Here is a 19,911-nt window from a genome sequence, read left to right on the forward strand (position 1 = left end):
AGTAAGTCGTACGAGTTGCCGTCCGTCAACTGAATAGGTACGGCACTTAGCATGCAACACTTTTCTACTAACCTTTGCATTATCTTCCAAAAACAATACATTAATAGCAATAACTCAGGGCCAGCCTGCAATATAATAGGATATAATATGCTTCAAATAACCGTAGGATGACGCTTCATTCATTCAGAAAACCGTTTGTTTGAATGAAAAAAATAATTTCTTTTTTATAGGGCCAAATAAATATTTGATTGCTTTCAAGAAATATTCGCTTGTTTCAAGCAAAATTCTATCATTGATATAGAGTCAAACGAAGCTTTGTTTTATCCAAATAAACATTTTTTTAGTCTTCTGCCCAAGCGTCGCATCGCGTCGTTCCAATTCAAAGACAACTACAAGTTTTTTGTCTTATCAAATACTGGTTCATCCAGTGACAATTTCACTAATTCAGTTTAAGAAAGCAGGTCCTACTATTTTTGTTGACCGACATCATATATTGTGCAATGGAAAATTAATTCTATATTTGAAGCAAAATTTGCAGTATTCTAACCTAATATTCTAAAAGTACATTAAAAATTAACTTCAATTTTTACTTCAACTATTGTTCTGTAATCTATTGATGAACAATTATATTTCAAATTGGGCAGTGAGATCCATCGTTGGGCGTTAGAATAATTTGGTATTTAACTATATCATTCTATGGTGAAAATAAAAGAAAACGTATTTTACAGTATATTTCAACTACAAAAAATTGGATTTGTTACAATCATTTAAAGATTACCTGCGAAACCTCTAAAATTGATAGAAGGTTTTTTCATAATGGGCGATTTGCAAATGAACATATGTATAGGCTTCGTTCTTGGTAAACTACTGCTTCACATTGAAATAAAATTATTTTTGATAAATGGAATTCTTGCATTTTTATCGGAAACTATTGATGGTACTCAAAAATGGGTATTCCACTATAGACTGATGGGATGCATTTCTTATATATTTTGAAACTGTAAAAATAAAATGAAAGAAAAAAGGTGGAAGTTCCAGAAAATTTTCCTTATTTTTTAAATCGAATTTTTAAAACATGAAAACGAGATTTCCAAGAAAACCCCACTTTTTAAATTTTTCAATATTTAAAAAAAGATCATATTTACTATAAAGAAGTATATCCTTTCAATTTTATGCTGATTAGACCATTTTTAGGCCGAAAATTTGTTTATATAATTTTTTATTTTGTCTCTTAAACGACGGAAGCCGTCACACAAGAGTAAGACGTATTTTTTAGAATTATTAATTTCTATGCGAAGCAGTAGCTTGCCAGAAATGAAAATCAACAGACATGTATAGTACATACATTTCCACTTCAACACCAATTACATTAATCTAGTAATTTCTGTCGTCCCCTTTGGTTGAAAAATCGTCTTTTTAGGTAAGATGTTAAACTATTTTTATAGAAAATTCAAGTATTTGGTTTAAAAATGAACAATTTTGATGAAAAATCATACTTTCGGGTTCAAACGTGAACAGTTTCTCAAAAAATTCGTCTTTTTGGATTGAAAATTCATCTTTTTTGGTAGAAAATTAATCTTCTTGGTAGAAAACTGTTCTATTTTGTTGAAAATTCGACCATTTGGTTGAGAATTAGCTTTTTTGTTAAAAATTTATATTTTCGGGTTGAAAATAAATATTTTTTTATTGACAATTAAACCGCTTTGCAAACAATTGATCTCTTTGGTTGTTACTTTATCTTTTTGGTCAAAAATCTAACTGTGTGGTTGAAAGTTAATCTTTTTTAGTTAAGGATTCAACTACTTTGTTCAAAAGTCCTTTAGAATTTTCCTTTTTAGATTGAAAATTTCACTACTTGGTTAGATTTTAAACAATGTAACTATTTTCTCAACAAAATAATATCTTTTTATATAAAATGTATCTTTTTGGTAGAAATTGCATCTTTTATGTTAAAAAATGTAACTGATTCAAAATAATTTTTTTTCGTTGATGATTGAACTATTTTGTACAAAATTTCTCTGTTTGGATGAATTAAACTATTTTTTGTATTTCAAATTAAATTCATTTGAGCTTGAAATATGAAATTTTACATTTTATGTTAAGAATTAATCTTTTTTTGTTGAAAATTCTACGGCTTGCTTAAAAGTTGAACTACTTTAGTAAGATTTTATTTTTGAGTATTAAAAGATTTTTCTGAATTTAAAATGTTTCAAATTGAATTAAATATATTACTTACATTACATGGATTTAAAAGAATTTACGAAAATTGAGAACATTTTCACCCGTAAAGCCTGTTTTAAATATAGTTGAAAAAAAATTTTTTTTTGGCTTCCCTTGTAATTTTTAAGGCGGGGAGGTCTACATGCAAAAAAATGTATAGTCCGAAATTTAAAAAATTTTAGGCCCTGCTAATTCTACATTATGCAAGACTGCTCGTTCATTTTCTATCAAGCCCTCAGGTGTAAATTATACTTTAATTAAATTAATTAATTTTAATATAGCAAAAGGAATTTCAATTTAATTTTAAATAATGACAAACGAGCTCAGAATTTCTCTTACGCGAAATCAAAATCTAGTTCTAAATTAATGTTATTAAACGAATTTCAGACTAGTAATTTGAGCTCTAACTTCAAAAAGAATAGAAAAATAATAGCAGAGAATTAAGACATGAAATACAAGTTCCTTGCTCTCGCAAACCACAGTATTTATCTTTAATACAATTTATCATAAAACTTTTCCTGGTTGCACAAGCTTAAAATTGATTAATGGTATTTGCTTAATACAATTTTCTTGAATTATTTGAAGAACCCAATAGGTGGGTTTCACGCCGGACCAGATCTTCACGTCGATTATTTTTAACTTTAACTAATTATTTGCTTAGTAGAGGAAATATAGATTGCTTAAGATTTTGCTTGAAAAAAAATTGGATAGGAAGTTATTATACATTTTATGTTTTTTAGAATTTCCGAGTCTCTAAAACACGAATTGCACCAGTTTCAATCGAATTTGCTAAAACTCTTTTATTGCAAAAAAAAATCTGGAGAATCTAAATTTTGAAGTTGCAAATTATTAGAACAGCTTCTTCATGATTATTTTTCAGATTTAAACAAAAATTATTTCTTCGCTCGATTTCCACAATATGCCTCTCCTGATTTTCTCTAAACTTCTTTATTTCATGCTAATGAATATTTGAATTTTCAACCTACAAAGACTAAGTTTCAATGAAATAGTCGAATTGGCAACAAAATAATTAAAATATTATCCACATAGTTGAATTCTTAAACCAGAAAATATTACTTTTCTGTTATAAAAGATTAATTTTCTAGACAAATTTGTTATTTTTACCCCAAAAAGAAACAGAAAAATTTTCTACTAAAATTATTTATGTGTTAACCAAAATGAATGACTTTCTAACAAAAAACTTGAATTTTTACAAAATGATTAAATTTGACAAAACTAATTAAATTTTTCACTGAAAAGAATTAACTTTTAAACCAAAATAGTTGGATTTTTGTATTGGGTAATTGGCAATTCAATTTGCATCTAAGCGAAAATTAAAAAAAGGGCAATTTTCTTGATAACACAGGAACATCAGAACATATTTTAAAAAGGGGGGAATGTAAATAGGGGAAAGAGTATGTAGGCTGTAACTAAAATTTAATGTATTCACTTTTCTTACTCAATAAATATTTTCACAGATATTTTTTACCATTAAGGACTTTTTTAATGTGTTATCATTGAAATTAAACGTAACCATCATTTTATAAACTTTAACATTTTTTATTGAAAATTAAACAACATTTTTGATCCACGTAAAAATTTCGAAATATTTTCTTTTTTCTCGTTGCATTGGCCACCTGGATTCAAATGTGCGGAATATTTTGTTTTGAGAGAGATGAAAAAAAGTTGAGAATTTAAGTTCCAATAGTTTTTCACACTTTTATCAAGTAATATGTAGATTTGTTTGCAAATAATTCAGAAGCGTACTTGTAGAAATGATTTTTTATGATATAAACCAAGAATATTGAAATAAAAGGTAAAAAGGACATTTTAAGCCAGAATATAAAAAAAATTGAAAGAATTTATGTAAAGCACATAGGTTTTATCATTTTTTTCTAAAAGGACGTTGAGAAGTATAAAAGTAGGAAGTATAAAGGAAATCAGGGTAGGCATTTTTTCGAAATCGACTTTTTAATTAAATGTTCAGAATAAAAAGGAACAAATTTCTACTACAGAACGTTGAAAATTGACAAAATTAGTCAACAAGAATTTTGACATTCAAAGTTTTTTATATTAAAACCATTAATAATTTCTATTATTTTAAGTAAATGAAAATGTTTTACAAATTAAAAAATTTTAATTGTTAATGAAACTGTTCAAAATTAAACTATTTAATTACTGATAATATCAATTTCAGATAGTTCAATTTTTCAATATATTGATTTTGAACAACATAATTTTTAACTTTTTAATTGGAAATATTTAATTAAAAGCGTTCGAAATTAAATAATTAAAACTTGAAAACTTTTGGATTTAGATATATAATTTACCATTATTGAGACAATTTTTTCTGAAATCAAGAAAAAATTCCCCGTCATTTTCATCGTTCTAAATGAAAGAATGTTCAACTATAAACTTTTCAAATTGAATTATACTAAAAAAACGCTTAAAGTAAAAAGTAATTTTTAATGTGAAACTTCAAAAATTCAAAAATTGATACTACGGAATGTTGAAAATTACAAAATTTTAATTTTCTTGAATTCATTCTGGAAGCATTTAAATGTTTTTCAAGCGAAATCCTTGGCAAAGATTACGTAAAGGTCTGGTTTCTGCGCGAGGTCAGCATATAATCCACCAATATTTCGTTGCCCTACTTAGTTTTATTTTCAAGTATCTTATTTATTTTTATTTTTCACTCTCCCTATTGGAAACTCCAAACAACTAAAATAAAAGAATGAGTTTTTAAATTATTACAATAGTTTAATTTCAATCTCTTTTCCATGTAACGTAGTATAACACTGCACATTCACTCTCTCGAGTGAAGGGAGTGCGTTTGCACTGTTTTTCTCATGAGAGTAATAATTCACATCTTTGAGTTACAAGCACGTTTGAGAAAAGGAAGACAGCAATATTGAAGTTTGAAAGAGCGTTCTGATTTTTTTGAGGCACAACAGAAAGTCGAAATGTCCCCTTAAGCCATGGCCTTTCTCACGACTTGTTACTTTCAAGGGCAGGTGAGAATTTACTCTGCGAACTATACTTGGAAGATAGGCACCTCCTCTGCCTCAGAGCCTCACCCTGACTTATTCCAGCCTCGATCCTTAAATACTCTCCCGAGTAGGATTGCGTTCCAATTTGTGGGCTTCTCATCGGCAAGAAACATCCGGTCTCGAATGACGGTAATCTCTCGATGATGTCACTTTCTGTGAAGAAAAGGAACTGTTTCATCCGAAGATGAAAAAATTCCCATAAGGATGTAGCAACTTTATTTCAACCATTCCAGTCGTCACAATTTGCATACTTTTGGCGTTAATTCTTGAATCGCAGATTTAGAAATTCTTTTAAAATAAAAGAAATCAGGTTTTGGGAGACGCAAAAAAGTGGGTAATTAAAAGTAATGAAGAAGAAATGTGTCAGAAATATAAAAATAGATGCGTTCAATTCAGAAGTGACTATTTGATTTTTGAAGTGGCACTGTTTAATATTTACTCTCTCATCTATTTTATGGTGTGAAATTAAGAATTCCATACTTTACATATTTTAAAGTTTCTGACTCCAACTTTTTGCATCTGAATTTCGCAACTGAATTTTTTTTATAGGGGATGACATCAGTGTAACAGTTTCAAAATCAAATCTTTACATTGTAAACATTAACAATTTATTTAGATACTCGAAATTGAGCATCTTGAGAAATGTTCTTGAAATATTTTCCGCCTCCCACCTGTAGTTCAAACAAGAGAATGAAATTATCACATTTTTTTAAAGTAAAAAACATAAAATCGGTAGTATTTTCCATTTCTTGTAGCAGCGTGCTTAACATAAGTCACTTTTAAATGAAGTTTTATTACTAAAATTGAAATGTAGCTTGTACCTCGCAATTATTTATATAATTTTAATTTAACCACGTATTTAAGTGCCTGAGGCAAGGTTTTTCTTTTGATAAGACCTTTAACGAAATGGATTTAAATTAGTTGTGCAACACTGTCTATCGGGCTTTAAAGTAATTTTACCTCTAATCATAATCATTCCTTGCAATTGGGGTAATTTTAAATTTATTGAGAACATGCACCTTGCAAGTGAATGTTTCCATAAATAGAGTTGATTGAAATCATACTTGAAAGTTTTGATTAATACGAGGGTTTTATCACTCTTGAAATGTGGTATACAAGCATTCGTGAATTCTTTGTAAAATCTTGGAAATATTTTCGTGAACTCTTTTAAATCTATAAAATATTTGTATGAACCTTTTTTATATGTTTCTGAAGTCCCTAAAAGCACTGTAAAATAATTGAAATCTTTCTGAGTTCTTTGCAATATTTTTAAAAAATCTTCGCTACCTTTGTAAGAACCTTCAAATGATTGTGAAATCATTGAAGTCTTTGTGAATCTTTAAAATATTTTTGTGAACTCTTTAACATTTTTGAAAAATATTTCGTAATCTTTGTAAAATGTTTTGAAACCTTTGAACACTTTGTAAAATAATTTTATGAACTTTTTAGTATATTTGTCGAATATTTGAAATCACTGTCAAATGATTTAAGTATTTGTGAAATCTTTGAAATAATTTTTTGAATTCTTTGATATTTTTCTGACATATTCTGAAATATTTGAATTTTTTGTGAAATCGTTTGAAAACTTTGGAATATTTTTATAAACTCTGTGACACATCCTTGTGAAATCTTCTTAAATCATTCAAACCTTTGTGAAATCATCGAAATATTTTTGTGAATTTTTTTATGTTTTTGTGAGGTTTTCTGCAATATTTTAAATCTTTGTGAATTCTTTGATCTTTGTGATTTGTTTTAAATGTTTGTAAAATCTTTTAAGTCAATGACAAACATAAGAATAACGACTGGAGAAGGACCATTTTTTTGGAAATTCTGTGTTTAACGATTTTAAGCAATTGATACCTTTTTATCGATAAATATTAGGAAAAAGTGAAAACATTTCTCCATACACATATAGAAATTAATTTTTAAATTATGTGATTGATAACTGGATAAGAACCGTACGTCGTTTCAGCGATAAAATACCAAAATTGTTGGTCCTTATCCAATTGCCAAGCTCATATTTTCATAAATTTTTAAATTCCAGTAAGAACATTTTAAAAAATTTTGGCCTAAGATAATAGAATTCATAGAATTCATGAGATGGAAAACTAGACAAGAACCATTTTGTGGTTTATGGTCATCAACGTCTTTTAATTTTTTAATAGTTTCTTATGATCGTATGGTGCTTTATAGTCCTTTGTGAAATGATTCAAAAGTCTTGTTAAATTTTGAAAATTTTATAAATCTTTGTGAAATCATTGGAATTATTGAAGTCTTTTAAATCATTGAAATCATCTGATGCGATTAATTTAAATTATGGGGATTTTGGAAATCTTTGAAATCATTGCAAAGTTCTGAATTTTTAGAAATATTTTGCAATATATGAAATATATTTTGAATTATTCTCAATGTTTTCGACATCTTCTGAAATATTTCAAAATATTTAAAATCTTTGAAATCTGGGAAATCTTTGAAATCTATAAAATCTTTTAAATCTATGAATCTGATGTACACTCAACAGTTAAGTAATCAACTCATCAGATTAATATTAATAAATTTGATTCTAATAAACATTACTTAACATCAACCACAAATTCCTTATTAGCATGCATAATTGAAAATCCCGCTGTGGTTTGGTCTAAATTTACAAATATATCAGCTATTCCATATTCGTTCTGAAATTAGCAATAATCAGTACCTCCTAGTTAATTTTATCATTATTACTAAGGACTTAAGAAATGAAGTGTTATGTGCAGTAGTAGTCGTGCTAACGAAATGGAAAGTCTGAGAAAATAAATTAACTTCCCTAATAAACTTCCGCGACGGATAATCGGTTCGTTCTCCCGGAACTCCAATTAAGTCCCGTGCATCCATCCAGTAGAACATATGTATATTGTATATAGTATATGAATGTATGAACTATGAACGATTGTTGATTGTAGAAGAGTAGGCAGCAGGCAGGTATGAATAAGTGTATGCTTGTACTGCTACTACTACCTATTCATGCGTCGCGTTATGTGGTTGCGGATGACACGTATTATCCTCGACAATCAGAAGAAGCATCAGTCTCGCAAGGAAGCGCTGAATCAGCTTTTTCTAAAATTAAACGTGCGTGTGTCTCGACCAGACTAACCGTTTCTGTAATCCTCTATGCGATCATGAACGTAAATTCCAGATATCCCTTGAACTCTACCTAGCCAGCTTATTCATTGACCACATTCTATATGGTAATAAAGAAAGTGTCTAAGTAAGTGCGAAGGCACTACTTACCATTGGAAAAAACACCTATGATTTACGCACGTCCTTGCAGGTGTTCAATCGATAATCTACCCCTGACCGGCTCCTCCACATCCGCTTTTCTCGTTACTTACTTATACTTATACTGCATCGTATATACTTATTCGTATAGTGCAGTAGTAGAAAATATTGTCATTCTGCAGAGCAACTAATGGTAGAGAACATTTTGATCACATGGGAAAGAAATTTTTGCAGTCTAATGAGAATTCTTTAGTGGTAAAATATAATAATATTGTATTTTATCTCTAAATAATAGTGTTCATTTTTACAACTGTATATTGAATTAATTGACAAAGACACTTTTATTATAAGAGTTCTGAGATTATCGTTTCAAATCGATCAGAAGTTAGACATGAGACGATATGCAATGTTAGAAATTTCTGTTGGAAGTTTAAGTGAAATGTACATGAGAATGACACCAGTTTTAGTGACAAGTGTACCTTAAGGGGTTAAACCACTGTAGAATTTTCAAAAAATTGAAATTTTATTGCCTTAAAAGGTATATTATGGTCTTAAAGAAAAAGAGGGAGGGCGGAAAAAATGTCCTTATGTACAAATTTTCAATTGTGCCGCAACGCCTCTCAGGTATGCCCCGATGAACTTACCCTACTTAAAAGTTTAAACGCATTTTTCTCGAAACTACTTTTTTTTAACTGGCCGGAAAGATAACTCGAACAAATCATCTTTCAACGCGTTTTTCTCAAAACTACTTTTTTTTAACTGGCCGGAAACATAACTCGAACAAATCATCATCGATAGATCTGAAATTTTAAAAGTATATTAAAAACTGCTTTTTCCAGCGACTACGTAGAATTTGTTTATATATTGCAGTTTCTTTTTCATACAAAGTTTTGGACAATTTTTAAATGAAATTTTAAACTTTTTTTGCAAAAGTGGAACATGTCGGGAGGAATCAATATATCAGAAAAAATCCTAAGTACGTCTTTCTGTTGTTCTATAGAATCGAAAAAAACTGTAGTTTTTTTGTTCCAAGTCAATAAATTTCGGTTTCCAGCCGTGGACACCTTAAAAAAAAGGCGCCGACGAAGAAATTACTAGTAATATAGATGCCATTTTACAGAATTTCAATCGATCTCTTTATTGCGCCAAAAATTTTAAAACCCGAGTATTGAAATTTCAATGAAGGTGTTTAAACTTATGTACAGAATATTAAATCTTACTAAACTCTTGTATTGAAATTTTAAAGAAAGTATTGAAATAACATTAAAAGTATTGAAATCTCATTGAAAGTATTGTGAATTAGGTACAGAATACTGAATCTGACTAAACTTTTGAATTGAAATTTTAATAAAAGTATTGAAATTTCATTCAAGGCATTGAAGTTTCAATTAAAGAATTGAAACTTAAGTATAGGCTAGAATCTTATTGAAATTTTAATTAAGGTATTGAAACTTAACAAACCACGAGTTTTAATTGGATGTAATACAAATTTTATTTAAAATAATTTATTATTACAAAAATGTAAATAAGTTACAACTATATAGGCAACTAACGATCAGTTTCTACTGTAAATACAAGAATATACTTACATCAACAAATTTAAGCAGCAGCTTTTCTTCTTTGCCAAAGTAATTCGTTAGCAGTAAAAATACTGCTAAAATTAGTGGCTTTTCTGAAAGCAATAAATCAGATGCTTCTTTTGATTCTTGCAAAACTTTTCTTAGATTTTTAATTCTTTTTTTAACATCATCTGAAGTCTTTTTACAATTAATGTGCGCGAAATTTAATGCGAAAGCATAAAAGCATACCTTTATTTTATACCAATATTTTAATCTCGGTTCAGTTTATTTTACATATATTATACAGTATGTAATACTAGGAAATAAAGGTTTATTTTACTAAATGATAACCGTTAAATTAACTTTAATTTCATTGTGACATTTACAAAATTTTAAGTGATTTTGAAATTTTCACCCCCTTATTAGGAACAGTTTATACTCATCCGGTTACAAGAAACCCTCTACATTTCTTGATAAATAAATATTACATTTCTTTTTTCTGCGTTTATGAATGCACGAGACCTAAAAATATGTTTAAAAAACAAACGAAAGCGATCGAAACATATAAAATTCCCGTATCGGGATGCAGCACTATATCATATAGACATGGGACAACATTTAAAAACATTACGTCATTTAAGAAAGTATAGGTCTTTTCCGACTTTTTGATACTTTATTAAAAATTGCCAACATTTTTCCACTCAGATCCGAGTACTTTTCGAGAAGTAGTTCGGCAGAGGATAAAATATATCATAAAAAATTTAAATGTGAATAATAAATAAAGTAATACATGTATATTCATTGTGCTTACTTTACCAATATTATTCAAAAATTAGAATAAATTTCGTCGTAGGGCGTTCATCGTCGCAATCAAGAAGTGTAGAAAATTGTGTGGGTTGCTACACTATCTTAATATTTTAAGTTGCTGGAAAGAATAAGGACATCTATATACTGGCCGAAAACCTTGAATAGCAAAATGATAACCAACGGATACTATCGATAACTCGAAAAAAACTACGACGAACTTAGTATAAAATTGGAAGAAAACTTTTATGCGGAAAGAAGAGAGAAACAACGTATATATCATTGTCAGAATAAAGATTTCTTACCAACCCACATAATTTACTACAAATGTTTATAAAGATGATGAACGCTCAACGACGAAATTATTTCTAATTTTCACATAATATTTTTAATGTATTAATTTATCTTTATTTATTATTAAATTTTTTATAATTTATTGTATCCTTTGCAGGATATCATTAATTAGTGTAATTTTCAGCTTGTTTGCAGTAATTTGATTCACTTCCAATAGATCTTTTTGTTTCAGATATTTACTGCATCCCATAAAACTAAAAGTAATGAAATTGATCTTATTTTTAAAAAAATGTGCTTAACAGAGAGACGCTTTTCTTTATGAATTTTCTTACTTCAGAAAAATAAATTAATATTGTATTGAGCTGAATGCAGAAACGTTGACCACTTTAACTCCCACTATTTTTCTACTTTTCCTTTGAATAATACATTTTTTTATAATTATCTCATATATTTATATTTACTATTTTTGCGCAATGTGTTTCATAAAATTTCCGATAATGCTCCATATTAATTTATGATAATATGAGATGATAATCATACTATGAGATTTGCAATCATCCTATTATATCATAACAAGACGTGATACCTCTCACCTACTATTAACTAGTAATTAAGTACTTATAAATTATACTTATACCATTAATTATATGTAACATTTGAAAACAGTTCTATTTTGGACACTTCCAAGTTTTTTAATTGTTTAATTTGGGACTTCCAAATTTTTTAATTTCCGCGATAGTTTAAACATTGATCCAATTTTATCATTTAAAATGCACAAGTTGTTAACATTTTTATATTCTCGCCAGAGAATGTATTAGATTTCTGTAAAATTTGACCCCCCCCCCCATATTTTGTCAAAGGTCAACGTTTTGATACCCCCTGAATTCGAAAAATAGGTTTTTACGAATGTGTCTGTCTGTCGGTCTGTCCGTCTGTATGTGTGCTTGTCTGTCCTCAGCACGATAACTTTTGAAAAAATCATGCTATTAGAGTGTCCTTTGGTACACTCTTTGAGTATCTTAAAATGAAGGTCAGGTTGGTTAGTCTGTCATTTTGGATAAAAAGTGAACAATTGAGCGTATTTTGAATATTTTTGAGACCACTTTTTTCAAAATTCAAAACATTTTTGTACGGAAGTTTCTAGTATTCAAAAAGTTGAAAAATTTATCCTGAAGTCTTTTTTCATAAAACCAACTCTACCTACAAAAAGGTTTTATTAGTGTTAGTAGTTTGAGAGCGAAGAAAATCACAAATAAACTTCCTACGACGACTCCTAGTTCAGACTAATTTATTATTGTGATATATGATTAAAGTCAGTCACTGAACGAACTAATCAAAAAAATTAGACTGGCTCTCAGTAAAATTTTCCTAATCCCAGTTTAGAGGTATAATAAAACTTTTAGCATTGTGGACCGGTTTTAGTAGAATAATGTAATGTTCTGAACAAATGAATTAATATTCATTACGCAAGTTAGGTCGACATAACTGTACATAATACTAGAAAACAAGCCCGTGCGTAATTCTTCTTCACTTCATCTTCCGCAATTTATAATATAAATTATAAAAATTATATTAATAGACAATTTTTGTGTTTCATAGTATCTATTTTATTATTTAATGTAATAGAAATGAAAAGCAAAGAACAATAGTTTTGATAATTAATGAAACTTGATATCATTACTTCAGAAGTGACGTATAATATTTTTTCACAATATACATTATACATAGACAATTCAAACGTTTCTTTGTTTAAAATACCAATCCCTGACAAAAGACACTAACATAATGTAAAGTTATTCAAAATTGTAAGGTTTATTTTAGAAGATAAATGATTTTTTTATAACTGGTTTTCGGTGAAAAAACACTAGCATACCTTTTTATTGTTGCAAAATTGTGAGTCTTATTTGCAATCTAATGTTTTTGTATTAAAAATATAGATTTCTGGTATAAAACGACAATAAACCCAAAAAATCGAAATATGATGATTCTAATTGATAATCTGGAAAACCTTAGACATGTTTTTTAAATACCAATTTTCGATGAAAAATACTAACGTAATCTAAAATGGTTGAAAGTTGGAAATCTTGATGATGCTATTTGTTCAAAAATGCTAACTTACGGTGAGAAAAAAAGTAATAAAACCTAAAATTCTTAGTAATTTTAAATCTCTTCGAAACTTTATGATTTTTTATTATAATTATTTTTAAACAATATTAAGTTTCAGCGAAAAGTAATAGCATAAAATATCTTTAATATTTTCCATAATTTATTAGATATTATGATATTTTCAATTCAACCATGCAATATTATTAAAAAGCGCAAATTTTTCTCAATCCACATAATGTTTTCTGTGATTTTTATTTTTAAAAAGGATTTTTGATAGATTTCATTTTTAAATATTGTAAATATAAAACACCTTCAATTACCTAATAAAATTACAATCAGGTTATCAACAATAATGATTACAAGATCTTGAACAATGCATTTCCTTTTCTGAAATTATTAATAAATTAATTATATATATAATAGTCATGATAATAATAATATTAATATAATGAAAATAAATTAATAAATAAGATTAATTAATACTTAAGGTTTTAGTGCCAAATTTTTCCAAACTAGAAAACAATAAATGAAAGTTTGTTTCCTCCCAAATCATACAAATCTGCTCCCGATTAGGAAACAAAATCTGAAAAATAGAAGCATCATATAATTTTCATCACGTAACACTATTCTTGCGTCTTCCAAGAAATTCTAACAATCTCGAGAGACTTACTATTTCCTCAGAATGCCATTTTCACAAGCCACTTACACCATGATCCCTATAACCAGAAAATTAAAAAATCTCCTTCCTGTCTTTAATATCCACCGGTTAGTTGCCTCTAATTTTTTCGTTCCTGACGTAGCCGGCTGCGTTCACCTTCACCAAAAGCAACAAAAATTTGAGATTATAAAAAGCGGTTGTCACAGGGACACAGTTTTACTCCATAACCAAATTGTACATTCCATGTGGTCCCGGATGCTAGAATGACGCGGTTGTGAAACCTGAAGGTCGTCTGGGATGCCTTAATGATTCCCTGAAAGAAATTAGTCTTCTAGTGAAATACAAACCCTTTGTCTGGAACTTTATTTCGTTTGAGAAAACAATAGAAAAAACAGAAATTTGAAATGAATTCTAACTGCTTTTGTCAGATATGTTTGTAACACTTCAATGTCAAATCTAACGACGTAATAATTCATTTTAATCGCATGTCGAACACAAACTTTTTTATTTCCATGAATTATGTTAACCTATTTTGTCAAATTCATAATTAGAGGTAATTTTACTTGTACATAATAAATAAATCACTTTTATTTTTTGACTTAATTTTCTGTTAAACTGAAATGTATGCTTAAAAAGTGTACCATTTACATCAAACAAAAAACGTGCATATCTTGAACATAAGCTTGAGTCATTGCTTTAGTAAAATTCGCTTACTTAGTAAACGATAGAGAATTAGCACATTTTTTAAAATTTCAGGTATTTATTAAATGTTAATGAATTTTTTCAAACTTAGATAACTTGGTCATAGATATGTCGTAAATGCAAATAATCGCAGAAGGAGAAAACGAACGGCTACTTATTTATAAAAATATCTTTATTTAATCTAAATAGACTTATATAATTATAATTAAGTATTTAGTTTTTAAATTATTTAACGGTTTCATTGACTTTCTAACCATATTTCTTTTTATTTGTTGTATTATTTGTTTATTTTCTTGCTTAAATACTAGGTATGTATCTGTATTTAGGTGTGCAATTTATAATTATGGATAATTTCCCCGATCGTGTTTCCTAACACACCTTAAGGTCTTAATAACTAAAAAAAGTTACTTTACTGGTTATGCTTACTCTATTTTCCTGAAAAAGTAAATTTGTCCTCAAGTGAGTTTCGTATCACTTTCTCTCCTTTTTCGTTATCATTCTCTCTTTGAAACTCAACGGTAAGTTTTCCAAGTCACGCGATAAATTCCAATTTATATTATATACTTAAGCCACTTATGTAACTTTCTTTGTCCAAATATCGATTTAATAAATAAACTATTTTTAGTTGATCTGATAGAAAGTATATCAGAAAAAAACTTTCCGAAACAATCTTAACCACAAGATTTTTTTTCTTTCCAAGTTAATAGTAAACATTTGTGGTTTTAGAAAGTTAACTAGCCTCGTTAAGGATTCTTTTCACTAGAGCAATTTTGTATTCCCGTTTCTTAGTGTCTTTTATTAGTTTATTCATAGATAAGTCTCTAAAAAAAAACTTTTTTTCTCTCAAATCCATTCTGTAAAAAGTCAGGGAATGTCTGTAAGAAATACTCAAAGTAACTGTCAAGAATAATCGGGGCTGTCGTTTAGCCACTTTTTTCTGAAAGCACTTTTAGTCGCTTTTTTAAAAGAATAAGTATATTCACTTTTTTAAATAAAGAGAGACCTTATGCTATTTTCTAAATAAATTAACCCGCGGGTTAACCACTACTGATTTCTGGTTTATACCTATTTCTGCAATTTAATGCTTGAATTATTTTCAAATATTTTAAGGTATTTTAAACTATTACAAAAAATTGTTATTAGATTTTAATTATTCGAAGGTATTCCAAAGGATTTAAAAGATTTTAGGATATTTTTAAATCTGCCATAAAATATTGAACGGTTTTAAACATTTCGAAGGATTCAAAATATTGTAGGGTATTTTAAGAGATTCTAAGGAATTTTTAAGGAGTTTCCCAGGATTTAAAGGTTTTAAGGGATTTAAGAAAGTAAACAAAATTTTTAAGAATTTCGGAAGATACGAAACTATTTTATCCAACCTTTAAGGTTTAAAGATATTGTAAAATTTCTGAGGATTTCAATGATTTTAAGGGACTTACAAAGTTTTCAAAGTATTTTAATAAATTATCAAGGATTTCAGGAAAAATCATCAGATATGTCATTTCATGGGATTGTATAACATTTTAATTGATTTCAAAGAATTTATTCATAATAATTGAGGAATTTCATACAATTCCAAATATTTTCAAATATTGTAATGTATTGCCAAAAATTTTAAAGATTAAAAAAGATCTTAGGATATTGTAAAAGATTCCTTGAAATTTGCAATTGATTGAAATAATGTTCAGAGTTTTCAACCAATTTTTAAGATTTGAAGGATTTTTTGAATATTCCAAGAAATGTTTAGAAGTTTAAAGTATTTTAAGTGGGTTCAAAAGGTTTTAAAGGATTTGGAATATCTTATTAGATATGAAAATCCTAAGCATAGGGTATTTTAAATATATTTGAATAATTTAGAATGATTCTACGGGATCTGAAGGATTTTAGAGTATTTTAAACATTTTCAAGAGATTTCAAAGGCAAATTTGAGGGAAAATATTATCAAATTTCATAGAATTTCAGGGTATTGTATAATATTTTAATTGATTTTAAATAACAGATTCACAAGAGGATAAGGATTTCGTGGGGTTTTAAAGATTAGAAAATATTTTCAAAGACTTTTTGCAACTCATTTGCATTAATTAGGAATTTGCTCTGAATTACGATTAATTGGCCCTGAATTTTTTTGAATTTTTTCTAATTCTCTTGAATTTTCTGAGTTCACTTACATTCTTCTAAGTTTACTCTCCCCCCCCCCCCCTCTCTTTCTCAGGCAATTCATCAAATATTTTTGCATTCCTTTAGATTTTTCTAAACCCAGTTCAAACTTATCGAAATCAATTACTTTTTAAATATTTTTTATTGTTTTCAATACACTTGATTTTTTTTTAATTCATCTGGATTTTTTATAAATTTCATCGAATTCTTCTCATTTTCCTTAAATTCCTCTGCATTCCCTCTAATTTTTTGAATTGACATTTTTTTGGAATTATCAATTTGTTTTACAATCATTTGGATTCTTTTTAATGTTACTTGAATTGTTTCAAATTTTTACGAATCGAATTATTTGAATTATGTTACATTGAAAATAATAATAGTCACATTTTTAATACATAATTAGCCACTTTTATTCACTTTTTGGGTTCAAAATCAGTCACTTATAAAAAATCTTTTCGTTTCAAATGGGTCACTTTTTTAGTTTTTCAGGCAAATTATAGCGTTCAGCATAAACGCGTTACTAGTAGCTCGTTACCCGAAACGTTATATTTTTCAACAACTGTGAAGGTAATTCGTTTTTTTTGTTAAGTAACAACAACGTTAACGCATTAAAATTTTCGAGTAGCTGTAATATTAAGTAATTACGTTACTATGCGTTAGTGTGTGAAATTTGTTAATGTTATTTATTCTAAATCGTATGTCATGATAACCATTCAAAATATATGTTTTCATTGTAGTAGTGCATTTCTATATTTAGGACTAACAACCAAACATTTTTACACAATAAAATTGGCATGAAGTAAAAAAAATCTTTAGCTACAAAATTCTAGTAGTGTGAAAACATTCTTTTGGACACGAAGAACACCACTCTGAGTAGTTAAACATCGGAGAATATCTTCTGCTTTCCAATGGGATTGATATTTTTCACTTTGGGATTTTTTTCACGTATTAAAAATATGAAAAATTTATTTAAGTTACAAGTTTTAATTGTTTTCATATGTCTCAATTAGTTCTATGTGCTTCAACCGATTAATAGTTTAACAAATTCCAAAGAAACAAAAACAGTTAAATCACCGGTTATAAAATTTATCACCTCAAGTTACTCGTAAAATATTTTATTATTTCCGCACATCCGGCGATAATTTCTTTATTTATATAATTCCAAAAGACTTTTTTAAATTTAGTAAAAAAGATGTCAACGCGTTACTTTTTTGAGTAGAGTTGATCTTAACAAGTTACAAATTTTAAGGAAGTAACGTTAACATCCCAAACACTGGTAAATTAGGCTTTGGTAGATCTAAGAATAATAAATTAAAATATTATAAATTAAATAAAAAATTGTTTTCATTCCATTTATTAAAAAATCTGTATTAAAAATGTCACTATGTTTAGAACGTTTGTCTATAAATATGAGTGGTCAAGGGAAATGAAAAATTAGTTCGGGACAAATTAGGGAGAAGTCAGATAATTTTCAGAATGAAGTTTTGTGATCACCCTGCAATATTCTCTTTATTAAAAAAGAATAATAAGTAAATAAAATAGATAAATTGCTATTGATAGTTTGTATAGAAATATTTATGTCTGATTAATTGAGATGAATTTTGAATTGAAATTTGAAGCTTAAAATGCATTATTACTTAAATTCTAAATAAGCATCTCCGTTCTTCTGTATAGTACTACTCGTACTAGAGAAAATTACCGTAGAGAACCTAACGGCGCTGACAGGCTCACCAGCCCTAATCACCTGATAGCCGTCATTACCACCCATTCATGACGTAGACCTCGCCTCGCCGCGGCGCAAGAAGATGACCGGGGCACTAGTAAATGGCTATTCTTGGATTTAACGGCTCTCGCGCAACAACTACTATTTCTATTCATCTTATTCTGTAACACCTACTTCCTTTGTCCTACAGTGAAACAACAACTTCACTTTTTCTCTCACACCGGTTTAAAGCACCATCGTAAATAACAGATTACAAACATACACGTTAACGCCGATGTTTACATTTGCGCTTTAAATTTAATTAGACAATCTTCATGTAAAACAATACAAGTACAGTACCGGCGAAAATTATCTGCATGCCTGTTTTTTAAGCTGCTGCTAAAGTGGATTAATTTTTTTTTAATTAACATGAAAATTTTTCCTTCGTGACAAGGTAACAGATATTAAAATTCTACGTCTAATAAGCGCAAGTCGAAGGCAAATGCCAATTACATAAAAAGATATTGTCAAAAACACGTAAAATTTTTATTTTTTTGTAAAATCGAAATAACTCTCGAAATGATTAACATTTTTTAACGCTCTTGGGCTTGCTTTAAAACTAAGTCTCGATAATAATTTGCTAAATTGTTAAGATATTGTTTCTCTACATTCTGGCCAAGGGCGCAAAAAATTCGGAAAATTTCAAATTATGATTGTACTGGCCACGTGATTTAAAAAACGTAAAAACCACAATATATTTATAAATATTGCTAAAATTTATTAAAATATTATATAAAATATAATTGCACCAAGTTTTATACTAAGGCAGAATGTTTTTGTGATATCTTTTTATAAACTTGACATCTTGTCTTAAGCTTAGGCTTATTAAACCAAGTATTTTAATACCTTTTGCCACATTACGAGGAAAAAATTTTCATTTTAATATTATAAAAATTAAGGCATCTACTCAAAAAATAGGTGTATGGATCATTTCCACAATATTTGAAAACTTTTTAAAAAGCTCTTCAGTATTCTGAAATATTCTCAAAGTTTTCTTGAATATTCAATCATTTGTATGTTAATTTCAAATTTGCTGAAAGTTGTTGCATGATCTGGAACGTTTTAGATCACTTTAGAGATATTCTACAATATTTTCATTTAAGAATCGGAAATATTCTGGCTTATACTCTGAAATGTTATTCAATGTTATAGAGTATTTTATAATTGTTTAACAATTTTTTATATATTTTTCAAATTGTATGCTTAGTCTTTTTAGAGTACTTTAAAAACATGTATAAAAAAGTGTATAAATTTTATTGGTTTTTCATTATTATGCTATAGAATTTGGAATTTATTATATATATGATACTATATTTAGATTATATTATTTTATTATTTATT

The 19,911-nt window shown here is 28.0% G+C and overlaps 1 protein-coding gene across 6 annotated transcripts in view; it reads left to right on the forward strand.

Moving 5' to 3' along the window:
* LOC117167037 overlaps positions 1–19,911 on the forward strand; it is a 196,575-nt gene that overhangs the window by 141,664 nt on the left and 35,000 nt on the right. The gene's annotated exons all lie outside the window — the stretch shown is intronic.

The sequence above is a fragment of the Belonocnema kinseyi genome, chromosome 2 (assembly GCF_010883055.1).
Source record: "Belonocnema kinseyi isolate 2016_QV_RU_SX_M_011 chromosome 2, B_treatae_v1, whole genome shotgun sequence".
Taxonomy (NCBI): domain Eukaryota; kingdom Metazoa; phylum Arthropoda; class Insecta; order Hymenoptera; family Cynipidae; genus Belonocnema; species Belonocnema kinseyi.